We start from the raw sequence: 13,838 nt of genomic DNA, 5'->3' as shown, positions 1-13,838 counted from the left end.
AGCCACTCAGGGGGCAGAGGCAGGAGGGCTGCTTGAGCCTAGGAGTTATGATAGGTGTTATGATCGTGCCACTGCACTCTAACCTGAGTGACAGAGTGAGAGCTGTCTCTAAAAATCAAATAAAAATTTTAAAAATGATTAATGCAAAACATATGAAAAGGAGACAACAGATGAGACAAATAGAAAATAGTTAAGATTTAGATATAATCCCAAAGTATAAGCAATTACTTAAATATAAATGACTAAAATATGACAACTAAGAGAGAGTTGTGGGGAACACTATTTAACTATATTGTACTTAAAAGAGACACAGATTAAATATAAGAACACAATATTGAAAGCAAAAGAGTGGACAAATATATACTATGCATATTCTACCCAAAAAGCTGGCATAGCTACCCATTCAGATAAAATAGACTTTAAAAGTAAGAGGTATCACCAGAGATTTTTAAAGACAAAAAAGAAAAAAAGGACATTTTATAGTGACAAGTTGAGCCACCATGTAGTTTTTAAATTCCAAATTTCATGTAAATAATAACAGCCTCAAATTCATAAAGCAAAAGACTAACAATTACAATGACAGGCAAACCCACAATCCTAGTGGGAGATTAACATAGTAAATAATAAAACAAGCAAACAAAAATCAATAGTTACAGAAAAAAAAGTGTTTAAAAACTTGATCCAATTCATATACATATTATCACAGCACTCAACAACTGTACAATTCATAACACTTTCAAATACGCAAAGAATACTTACTGAAATTGACCATATAATGAACAACAAAGCAAATCTGAATCTGTATCAAAATACTAAAATCATATAGAATATATTCTTTGATTTTAGTATAACTAAGAAATCAATAAAAACATTGTTATTGAAAAGAACCAAACTTTAAAATAACACAAGGGTCCAAGAAGAAATTATAGCGGAAATAGAAAATATTTTTAACTGAATGATTGTAAAAATATCACATCAAAAATGCAGGATGTGGCACAAGGCACAGAGGGAAATTTACAGTCTTAAATGCATACATTAGAAAAGGAAAAAAGCTGAAAACTAACACTCTAATACCCACCAAATATTTTTTAAAAGGAAAAATAAATCCAAAGAAAGTAGAAGAAAATGAAAGCAGAAATTTAAAGCACACTAAAGAAAACCTATAAAATCAAAGTTGATTCTTTGAAAATACTAATAAAATTGGATAAATCCCTAGCAAAACTGAAGGCACAAATTACCGGGGAAATCATTAGTGAGCCTCAGAAATTAAAAAATATAATTATTATAAATAGCTGTCACGGCAAACTGCATGTCTATAGCTACATTGTGATAATCTACACATCTGTCATCTTCACTACAGGAAATGATGTAGGACTCCAACTTATTATTTTCTTACCTTTGGAACTTGGCATAGTACCTGGCACATAGCTGATTCTCACTAAATGCCTGATGAATAATTTAGCTCCCTGAAGAACTTAGAAAGCCAAATATGGAGCGTCAACTCTATTTGGGAGGCTACAGGGCGTCCGCTGTTTTCCTTTTTAAAGAGTTCACCCAAATTTACTAGTTTTTTTGAAGTTGGTATTATTTTCATTTAACATTAAAGGAAAGAGAAAACAAAACTATGCTATTATCAAAAGTCACACTTGGTCAGAGTGTACCTATTGATATGATAATTTCCTTTTACTAAAAGGTTAGTTTTGCAAAACAACAATAACTTTTTTCTAGGCTTCTAGGAACAATTTATAGAGGGAGTGTATTTCTTCATATTCTATATGTCCATCTCTTCTTCAAAAACAGCTTTTTAACATTTTAAGCAATAATTTTTAAACAGAATGGCTAAGTTTGTATCAAAATAACTTGGGGCTATTTTAAAATAAATAACAAATACATTTAAACAAATACCCCTAAAATCACTTGGGGGTATTTATTTAAGGCAAGGGTGTTGGGCAATGTAGTATGTAAGAACCACCATTTCAGATTTTTGTTTTAACTATTCAAATCGACATTCATTCAACAAAGCTGTATTAAGCACCTGCTAAGTATGCCTAGCACAGTGCTAGACACAGGGGAGACAGAGCCAAACATGTCTAACATACTGGAGGAGCTCACAATCCATTGGGAAAGCCAGTGTGTAAACAACTAACTCCCATAAAGCAAATTGCTAACCTGCATGCTAATTCTAAAGGACTTTGCTCAGATGTTTTATTAGGTGACCTTCCAGGGACTCAGTCAGAAGAAATACTATGATTATACCACTGCCCATGGGCACAAGAATAACCGAAGAGGAGGCCCATGTGCTGTGCATTTACCTACTATTAACTAACTCTAATATCATGTGATAAAGGCTATAAAACAAGTATCAACAACACCCTGGTCTGAATATTTGTATCCCCTCCCTGAACTCACATGTTGAAATCCTAACCCCAAAGGTGATAGAATTAGAAGGTGAGCCCTTTGGGAGGTGATTAGGTCATGAGGACGGAGCTCCCATAAATGGAATTAGTGCCCTCATAAAAGAGATCCCAGAGAGATCTCTCCTCCCTTCCACCACATGAGGTTACAGTGAGAAGAGGCCATCCAGGTACCTTGATCTTGGATTTCCCAGTTACTATAACTTTGAGAAATAAATTTCTGTTGTTTATAAGCCACTCAGTCTTATGGTATTTTGTTATAGCGGCCTACAAACTAAGACAATAATACATAAAAACGGAAAAGGAAAGAACAATTTCAGAGATTTCAGAACATTTTTTTCCAAGAGAAAACATCAGACTTAAAGGATAAGTAGAATTTTGCAAAACAATAGAGCAAACATTTTGTGTGTTCATTACTTGACAAACACCGTTCATTGCTGTTTATCCATTAACCAGTTTAATCTTAGCAACAATACCTTAGTATTTACTTCACAGTAAATACTATCATTTTCTTTATTTTACATATAAGGAAAATAAAATATAGAATAGTTAAGTATCTTGTCCAAAGTTATGTAGACAGCTATAAGTGGCAGAACCTGGATCTGAACCTATTTTGCCTGGCTCTAGAGCCAGAATTTTTAAACCACTTTTCCAAATGGCTTGTTCCAACAGACACATGATAGAAATGCTAGGGTTTAATCCAGCTGGAGATGATACAAGGCTGGTAAGAAGGAAGGGGCAAGACTGAAGAATCTTATATGGACAAGTGGAAGGTTTTAAATCTGAGAATTAGCATGATTAGATCTACATTTTAGAAAGACAACTAAGGTAATATCTTCAATACAGAAAGATTTCTTCATACTGGGAGCAAAAAAAAAAAAAAAAAAAAACAATTCTAAACCAAGGGCATCCAAACATTATAGAAGCCAGTTACGTGGTAAATGTCTTGAGGCCACTCACAAAAATTAAAGTGAAAGGATCACAGCACTTTGCATATAAACATGCACAGACAAAACAAAATGCAGGCTGATGACTAATTTTTACCTGAGTTAAGCATTTTTTAATATACAAGTCAAACAGGTAACCTACCTCATATAAGGAACTCAAATGAGTCCATGGTACTATGGCCTTGGCAAGACAACTACTTTTTTTTCTGCCCCTTTTTGTACTTCCTGCCTTAGTTTATGTCCAAAGCTAAGTGGCCTTATCAGTTTAAAGTGCAAAATAAAAACATGAGTCAGCAAACAGATTTCCTTCCCTCTTGTCCAAATATAAACATTTCACACTGACAAAAAAGTATTCATCTAGTAAAAAAAAAAACCCAGCAGCCTTAAAAATATTGAGATCTTTATTCCAGCAACTTTATCTTCAGAAATTTACTCTAAGGAAATATTCTGAACCGGAAAGGGAAAATAGTTGTTGCACAAAGATTTTCATCAGAGCATTATTTATAATAGGGAAAAAAAGAGAAACATCTAATAATTGAAAAATAGCTAAGTAAACTGCATACATCCACTCAATGGAATATTATACAGACCTTAAAAATTATGTTCAGAAAGACTACGTAATAATTTGGGGAAAACTGTAAGCAGAACATGAAATTATTGGTTATATGTACCATGAACAACTATGTAAATAAATGAAAATATTAACCACGACTGGGTTTGGAAGATTAGTAATGTGTCTCTCTCCTCCTTTTCTAAACTTTTCAAACATTCTTTAATGAAAAAATGTAACTTTCGATTTTTTTTTAAAAAGGCTTTCGATGCAAATATTTGTTAATTACAAAAAAAAAAAAAAAAAACCCACAAAAATCAATTCATTATCTCAAGCCACATCTATACTCTACTTAGAAATCAAGTTGGATTTATAGTGTGATCTGGTTTGAGAAGTAAAAAAAAAATATATAATGTAGTTTAAAGCAGTGTTCTAAATTCAGAAAGTTTTCCTAACGAGTCTCACCCATGGGAAGGATTTCTATCAGAAATGCCAGAAGTGAAATTAGAAAAATACTCTTATACTACTCGACATGGCTATTTAATTTTCCAGCTTATGTGTTATTCCTTAATATTAAAAGAAAAAAATGTTAAAATACTCTTAACTGCTATGTAACTTTCTTTACATTTAAAGGAAGCCTAATCAGCCAATTGCAGAACAAATGGGCATTTTCTTCACCTTGGCCTCATCTAGTAAAGCAACAAGTAAATTATCCAACTCCTGTGAATATCAACAAAATACACTCTCTTCCATTTAATATGTTACAGATCCCAAATTCCCACAGAAAGTTTTTTTAATTACTCTAATTTGTATATGAAGATATAATTGTTTTTTAAAGGATGGAGTAACCACCAAATGTTACAACCCAAGTACCTTTAATAAAAAGATGAGGAGACAAATAATGTCCAACCACTCTCTGTATCAGCTTCAGACTAGAGGCTGTTTTATAATTCTTGCACCAGTATGGAATTCAACAGACTAAATAAATGCTCCCATTAAATACTGAGGGAATAATTGTATTATTCAATAAAATAAACAAAAAATACAGGCTACAAAAAGTGACTGGGAGAAAAAAATCCAAAAACTCTCAGTACTTTTAGAAAGGCAAATAACAGAAGATAAATGGTCTATTGTCAAATGAAGCAGGCAACTCTTTTCTCCCCCTACTTCTTGTTCTTTGGTTCATTACTCTTTCTTAACTAACAGTAAAAAATCATGGCACAAAGAACAAAAGAATTAAGGAACTAAAAGTACAGGGTATTGATTAACTTCACTTTGAAAATGTTTAACAGCTGGATACTTTTTTTTCTCTTTTTTAAAGACAACTTTATAAAAATTCTGTTTGATTGGCCAGGCGTGGTGGCTCACACCCATAATCCCAGCACTTTGGGAGACCGAGGAGGGGGGATCACCTGTCAAGAGTTCAAGATCAGCCTGGCCAACATGGTGAAACCCTGTATCTACTAAAAATACAAAAATAAGCCGGGCATGGTGGTGTACACCTTTAGAACCAGCTACTTGGGAGGCTAAGGCAAGAGAATCACTCGAACAGGGAGGTGGAGGTTGCAGTAAGCCAAGATTGTGCCATTGCACTCCCGCCTGAGTGACAGATCGAGACTCCGCATCAAAAAACAAAAATTGTTTGACCTTTTTTTTTCTTTTTGGAAACAAGTATTTCCAAGTAACAAAACCACCTATGTGCGTATTTCCAGACTTACATCGCCAGATATCTCCTTAAACAGATAGACTGGTCTTGTGAATACACAGAAAAAGTAAGACTTGAGCTCCCAGAGTAGACCTATGGTGGGCTTCAGAGTGATCATAAGCAAACTGCACGAATTTTGTAGTTCAGCGTTTTGTTTTTTTGAGATGGAGTCTTGCTCTGTCGCCCAGGCTGGAGTGCAGTGGCACAATCTCGGCTCACTGCAACCTCCGCTTCCTGGGTTCACACCATTCTCCTGCCTCAGCCTCCAGAGCAGCTAGGACCACAGGTGCCCACCACCACACCCGGCTAATTTTTTATATTATTTTCCAGTATTTTTAATATATGAAACTATTTCACAATACACCTCATTAGATGCCATGGAGATGCAAGATATCTCAGAGACATGTTGTAGAAAGTGATCAATATTAACTGGCAATATTCATTAGTATTACAGAAATGTATGTGCCATCTATCCTAACATCCAATTTTGGATAGGATTCAAGGCCTGGTGAGATCAACTCTTGCCTTGTTTGAGATGCTTAAATTAAAACATCAAAAAAGGTCAAAGGGGATCATGCCAGGGGACCTGTAATGTAATTCTCATTACTCTAAAACAAACTACTTTTTTCTAACCTGCTCCATTTCACTTAGGTACTCAAGTCAACTGTATAGTCTGAACAAAGATGGAATTGTTCAAATAGATCATGATTCCAAAGGATAATAAAGACACCTGAAAAATTCCTGACACTTAGAGAAACCACAGACTCACAGAAGATTATATACTAAAGATGTAGGGTTAAAAATGCATAAAAACACAAAGGTTGCAAAAACCATATTATTTCAGCAATTTAAGGCCAATAAATATTTTAAAACAATAAAGAGCAATCCATCATTGCTTGCATCTTTCAAGCCATCTTGTAAGCAAAGAATTGCAATGAGGTTTATTGGTAAAAGATGAAAAATTCACAAAATGGAAAGGGGATCATAATCATTTGCCCTAAATAAAATCGGGCCGAATTAATCAGAAGTCCAGAAGAACTGGGAACTTACAAACTTTTGATAAAGCTGAAATAACTATTACTTAAATGCGGAACAGCAGACAACACACATGAGACAATGGCCCAGCAAGAGGGCTGAGGCAGAAACTGCCATCCGCTCACACTTCCAAACAGAGAAATAGTACCCCTAAAAATGAAGACAGGTGGAGACAGAACTCTAGAACAAGTAGAACACAATGATAAGTAGTAGACAGTAGGAACTGCAAATGGTTCCTAACAAAAAGCATGAAAGATTATTGCACGGCTCCTTAAGGAAAATGATAAATATCTACCCTTAAGGTTAAGGCAGACAGGCAAAACACAAGTTAAAATTTGCTATACAAGTCCAATGCCATTACAATGAATATAAAAACAGAAATGGATCTAGTTATTTCAGTTCCAGAAAATACCCTAAAGTAGCAATGTTCTTTGATCTAGTTCAACAAATAATATGTTCAAATGCTTCTTTAACCCAGTTACTCCAATTAGGAGCTAACCAGGTTTTCAGATACAGTAAAGTCCTTACTGGTTCTTGCAAACTGTGGCTTTAAGTGAAATGATGTAAAACAAAATTAATTTTAGCATCGGCTAATTTATATAAACAAGAGTTAAGTTCCTTCAGGACATTTCTGGTCACAAAAACATCATCAAACTTCTAAGACCCAAAACACTTCTAAAATTAACACTGAAATAAATGTGAGCCATTTATACATTTAAGAAAGATGAACAGAAACAAGATAATTATTTACCCAATTAGTCCAATTCAGGGTCGCAGTGGCCCGAGCCGATCCCAGCAGCTTAGGGTACAAGGTGGGAACCATCCCTGGACAGGACACCATTTCATGGCAGGGGCACTCACACACACACCTACATTCACTGCAATGGGGACAATGTAGACATACTAATTCAACTAACGTGCACACCTTTGGGATATGGCAGGAAACTACAGTAGCCAGAGAAAACCCAAGCAGACATGGGGAGAATGTGCAAACTCCACACAGACAGTGGCCTAGGCTGGTAATGTTTTTTCTCATCAACTTTGTAAGGAAATGGCATTGAATGAAATGAGGTTGTTTGAGGACCTGCTGTATTTGTATTGGAGGAGGAAACAGGTGAAGTGCCTGCATTCCTTTTTCCTGTTTTAAAACAGCAGTTAGCCCTCAACTTTCAACATTTGTCTCAATCTCAAATGAGTCAAATTTAGCTAAATAAAACTCACCACTAAGCAAAATAAGGGAGAAAAAAACCCCTAGAACAGAAAGAAAAATGAAAATGGATAAAGCCTTGCTCTTTACTGATGCTAACGTACTTCATAAAGTACAGTGCTTAACTTCATTGCTAAAAAGGCTATAATGAACTCTATTTCGCTTTAGTCCTTAGGGGAAAAATGTATTTAAACAAAATCCCTACACAAGAAAGCCATATGGAGACCCACAGAGAACACAGAACTCTGCTGCTCTCAGTTCACAGCAGCAGGAGAGTCCTACCGTCACAAACACCACAAGTAAAGTTCCATCTTACTGAGCCTCTTACTATTCAGCCTTGATCTGGTTACTTCCAAACATGGGACTGATGATGCAGAATAGCTAGTTTGACATTTTTCCCATTGAAAATTTATTTTTGCTGGAGATTGATTTTCTAAATCTGGAGAAATTGGGGGTTGGAGGTAAGAGAGAGGTTCAGCTCATGAAAACCTATTTATAGTGATGCAATAATGCAGGTACTATTGCCTTTAAAGCGCAGACACTGACAGCAAGTCTTCCAGTCTCTCCAGTACAACTTAAGTGACATGCTAGCAAGAGATGCAATGTGGTCCCTCAACAGTGTTAAGTGAGTAGAAATCTTAGGAATCGAAAAGGAATACCATGTAGACTGAATTTCAGCTTACTACTTACCACTTGTAATTTCACTGAAGCTGTGAAATTTCAGCCAAACAATTTCAAAAGTAAAATCTCCTTGATGAAAAGAAAGCAAGGAACTTATGGATGTCACAATGACAAGAGTCTCTAAGGATATAACTGTAGTTTATGTATTTTAGGTGTGCCAAGTATGCTATTAACGTATCTTCATTATATCAGAAAATTCTTTAAAAAGAGTTATTTCTGGTTCTGTTCTGCATACACAAATCCTTCCATCCTGACAAATCTAGGCTGCTAATAGAGTACCTGGTTAATTTTTCTTAATCATAGAGATTCCCTATAAAATAGCAGCTGTCACATCTGTTTTGTCTGATTAGATGATTACTTGCATAGTTAAGGCAACTGAAAGTTTTCTTATTGTCCCCAACTTCAACAAAGTTGGCTTTTCTATATCTTCTTGCCATTTCCTCTAAAAGTTGTACAACATTCCTTAATCCCATTGAACCCCCATTCCCAAATTCATGCTTGTAATAGCATACTGTCCTTCAGGACATGGTAGCCTTTCAAGATACCCAGCTCCCCATAAGCTCACCCTGATAAAGTCCATTCACATTCATGTCAACTCAAACACTGTAAAGACTCCTGGCCTACAAATGCTCACTCCTCAAACATAGGAAAGAATGAAGACCACAGACATTTTAAGATTTAATTTTATTGACTACCCCAGGAAAAAGTCTGCGGTAGTTGTCTCTCAGAAAAAACTATTCTCTTTGAGTCAGTTATCCTAAAATAGCAATTTTAGACTACAAAAAATGCTAAATGTGGTAGATTTCCGTAAGTGGCTAGTTATGAATGATTCATCAGTAGCTAATAAATGAAATTGTTTAATTGAGTTACCAACTTATACAAGCATTATACTGGTTGTTTTTTACAAACATTATTACATTGACTCCTCACACCAATCCTTCAAGGTAGAAATCATTATCTCAATTTTACTAATAAACTTGAGACTCAGAGGTTAAAGTAACTTTCTCCAGACCATATTCTGGTAAGTAGTAGATCTATATTTTAAACCAGTACTGACTAATACTAAAGTCCCTCAGTCAAGTTTAAAAACAAAAAAGTAATCCAAATATCAAATTCACAGATGAAAATGGAATCAACTACAGGAGGAAAAAACTATCCCTTTAAAAAAAAAAAAAGAAACAAAAAACCTGCTGTATTTCATGTTTTGGAACATATTTCTCTCTCTCCACTGATCTCACAGGTGCTGTTTATGACAACAAACATGCACATCTGTAGGGGTGAACTGACAGACACAAAGCAGGACGGCCTGAACTCTCTTCCTATATTTAGATCCTTCAGCTCAGCTCTTAATTGCATAATTTAATCAGGACCCTCTAGAAGGGAAACACATCCATATTCATCACAGGCATCAAAGGAAACATCTTTACAAGTTATATCCTTTTACAAACCAACATATGGTCTCACGCCACTTTCCCAATTGTTGAACTCCTCCTCTGGGAAGAGCATGGAATTTTATTTCTTTTTATCACTTGAAAAAATCACTTCCCTCCTAATTCAGTAAAACTGGGTGGAGGCCACTTCCTCCACAGGTGAGAGAAATAAAACTTGTTGATCTGTCATTGTCAGGAATTTTAAAGTTAACCATTTATTTTACATATTTTCAAAATGGAAACAAAAGACAGACAAAACCCAGAATGAGAAATTGGGGCACATTCTCCATGCTTTCAAATAAAACCTCTACCTATTTTTTTGTCATTTTAAGATGGTTTCTAAATTAGAAAACAAGTGTCCTTAACTTGAATAGGTTTGAACTGCAGCTGTCCACTTAGTAGCTGTACTTTGAAAAAAACAACTCTGAGCCTCAATTTGCTTTTCCACAAAATTGTGATACCATCACCCAATCCACTGGGTTATGCAGATTAAACATAAATATGAAAGGCTTACTTCAAAATTATAACATGCTGAAAAACAAAGTGATTAACAAAGCAGGTTCACAAATAAGGCTAATTTTAATACTTTGCATATCCAAAAAAATGAGGTTTACAGTCTAGTTTTTGTCTGTTTAATGAAGTTCTAACTTCATACAAAAAGAGAAAAACTAGTAACCACTACAGTTATTCAATTCACTCAACAAACAGCTATCACATGCCAGGCACTATTCTAAGCACTAGAAACGCAGCACTGAAAGAGACGCAAAAAGTTTTTCAAAGTCTGTTCCTGTGCCTTGGTGGGGCCTACATTCTGGTGGTCAAGGAAAGCCTTGTTGTGAATGTGATATCTGAACAGCCCCCTGAAAAGGAATTATCTGGGGAAGGGCATTCCAAGCAGAGAGAAGGGCAATTGCAAAAGCCATTTGAGCCATTTGGCAAGAATGATCCTGAGATGTTCAAGGAATGGCAAGGAGTCCTCACTGAGGCTGGAATGGATTAAGTGAGGGGAGAGAAATGAGAGATGAGGCCAGAGAGGTCACAGGGGAGGGTATGTGCAGGACCCACAGAGACTTCAGAGCTTTTGACCCAAATTGAGATGGAAACACTGGGAGATCTGAGCAGAGGAGAGCCATCATCCAACTTAGAGTTTAATAGAATTACTGTGGCTTGCTGGGTTGAGAACATACTGAAAGACACAGGAATGGAAGTAGGGAGTGGTGGGTAGGGAGACCAGTTAGGAAGCTACGGCAATTGTTAAGGTACAAGATGATAAGGATTTCAACCAGCGTGGCAGAAGTTGTCAGATTCTGGATATATTCTCAAAGTACAGACATGAACAAATAATACTTTACTACTTATATAAAGAAAATAATTAACTGTAAGGTTGGAGAATTGTTTAATTTTTAGAAGTATGAAATCCCATATTACGGGGACTGTAAGACTGAGCGAGATTTTTTTTTTCTTTTTTTATGGAATCTTTCTACCCAGAGATTGAATATCTGAGGTAGGACCAACGACAAGGCCACTGGAGGAGAAGTAGTCCAAGAATTATGGACTAAATGTCCATAATTCCTGTACAGGAATACAGGTTGAGTATCCCTTATCTGAAATGCTTGGGACCAGATGGTGTTTCAGATTCCAGATATTTTTGGATGTTGGAATATTCTGAATATACACAATGAGATATCTTGGGGATGGGACCCAAGCCTAAACATAAAATTTATGTATGTTTCATCTACACCTTATGCACACAGGCTGAAATTTTTCTTTTTTTCTTGAGACATGGTCTTGCTCTGTTGCCCAGGCTGGAGTGCAGTGGCATGGCTCACTGCAGCCTAGACCTCCCAGGTTCAAGTGATCCTCCCACCTCAGCCTCCTGAATAGCTGGGACTACCGGCAAGTGCCATCTTGCCTGGCTAATTTTTGGATTTTTATTAGTGACAGGGTTTTGCCACATTGCCCAAGCTGGTCTCGAACTTCTGGGCTAAGTGATCCACTGCTTCAGCCTCCCAAAGGGTTGGGATTACTGGCATGAACCACCATGCCTGGCCAATTTTATAAAATAATTTTAATAATTTTGTGCACAAAAAAGTTTTGACTGTGACCTGTCAGATGAAGTCAGGTGCACAATTTTCCACTTGTGGTGCCATATCAGTCCTCAAAAAGTTTTGGATCTTGGAGCATTTTGAATTTTCAGATTAGGGTGACTCAACCCATAGTATAAAGGGAATAACAACTAGGAGTTAAATCTTGTAGGAATTAGAGTGAATGATATGGGCAGTGGGGCAGAAAATGACTAACAAGGAAGGGTAATGAGTGGTATAATTTTACATGATAGTCGAAGTTGGGTGTTTTTTATAGAGGATGGTAGAAGAATGGTCTGAAGGTGGCAATAAGAGGTAAAAGGTTTATGGGAGAAACCAGCCACGGCTTGAGAGCCACAGGGGAAATAGCTCCCTCAGATAAACACACACAAAGATCTATGTTCAAGTATATTCGTGTTCTAAATAACCCAGGTGCCTAACAATAATGGAATGATTAAATAAATTATGATACATTTGACTATGATGTAACTGTTAACAAAATAAGAAAAAGCAGATGGACTTTCGTGTACAACACTACCATGAAAAGAAAACCATACCACAACTGTTCAGTAAGAAGTGGTAAAAAGTATCTATAGGATGATCTCTTTTTAAAAACACAAATAGAAACAAAAACTGTCTATGTATATACATGTGCATTTTTAAAGGCCTAGAAAAAAATAAACGAAACTGAACAAGTAGTTACCTTTAGGAGTGAGCTGGGTACAAGGGAGTGCAGGAGAGCCAACTACTTTTACTTTTAACCAACTGCTGTTTTCAAAGTTAAAACCACAATAACAAAAATAAATAAAAACTGACAGTAGCTAAGAGAGTTATTTCTACATGGCTCTAGAAGACAGCATTATGACCAACAGGTGGCAAGATATATCTTCTCATAAAGGAAAAAAAATAATTGAAAGTGTATCTGCATAGGATTTTCAGAGAAATGTATTTTGGTAAAATACATGACCCTATTCTGGGTTAATATGATATGGATACGAATGAAATGTACTCTTTTATTAAGGATTCAGGCACATAATCAAAAAATTCCACTTCACAAAATGGCATATTACAGCAAAAAAGTAAGTTTCCCTCCCATTTTAGACCCTTACTCCCCTTTCTATTAACTATTCAAATATCCATCAAATTTTTCAATGCATGAATTTGTTACTAAAATAAAAATGTTCTATATTATTCAAATATCTTCACAAGCAATTTGGTCCTGTCCTTTTTCCATTACAGAAATCTGTTATTTGAAAGAATAACTTCTAAAAATCAAAGTTTATCTAACCACTGAAACAAACATTGACATCGGCCAGATTTCACTCTCGTATGACAATCAATGACAGACTTTTTCAATCTGCCAAAAACTGGACTGGAATTGCAAACATTCACTTGGCCACCTCGGAGGAGAAACTGTACAAATAGCAGCAACCCCCTCTTCCAGAATGTGAGAGCTCCGTCCACCTAAGAGCTAAAAGAAGCAAATGCAAACTTTTTCACTGGTTTTAGAGAAATAATGCTTTAGACATAAGCAAGCATCACCTACAGAATTAGGTGAGACCTGTGCCCATGAATCTAGTCCTTTCTACCTCTGATCACTCGTTCAGTACAGTCTTATCTGCTGACTTCCCTAAAGTAATTTATTTACCAATTACAATGGAAAAACCCAAGACAATATTCTCAGAAGACTTCAGAACCCAAGTTCTCCTCCTTTACATGCTCAGCTACTAAGACGGCTTTCATTTCTATTAATCCAGTATTTAACTAAACAAATTTTTAAGCCCT

At 35.8% G+C, this 13,838-nt stretch overlaps 1 protein-coding gene across 4 annotated transcripts in view; it reads right to left on the bottom strand.

Moving 5' to 3' along the window:
* SMAD1 (SMAD family member 1) overlaps positions 1 to 13,838 on the bottom strand; it is a 76,478-nt gene that overhangs the window by 46,813 nt on the left and 15,827 nt on the right. The window contains exon 1 of one of the 4 annotated variants that reach the window (XM_054485523.2): positions 8,175 to 8,189. The exons of 2 other annotated variants lie outside the window; for them this stretch is intronic. The gene's annotated coding sequence lies outside the window, so the exon portion shown is untranslated. Of the gene's footprint in view, positions 1 to 7,402; positions 7,420 to 8,174; positions 8,190 to 13,838 lie in introns of those variants that run through there. One more of the 4 variants, XM_054485522.2, reaches the window with a different exon arrangement.

Source organism: Pongo pygmaeus, chromosome 3 (genome assembly GCF_028885625.2).
Source record: "Pongo pygmaeus isolate AG05252 chromosome 3, NHGRI_mPonPyg2-v2.0_pri, whole genome shotgun sequence".
Taxonomy (NCBI): Eukaryota; Metazoa; Chordata; class Mammalia; order Primates; family Hominidae; genus Pongo; species Pongo pygmaeus.
Note: the sequence above shows the minus strand (reverse complement) of the source record. Positions and strands in the feature narration are given on the sequence as shown.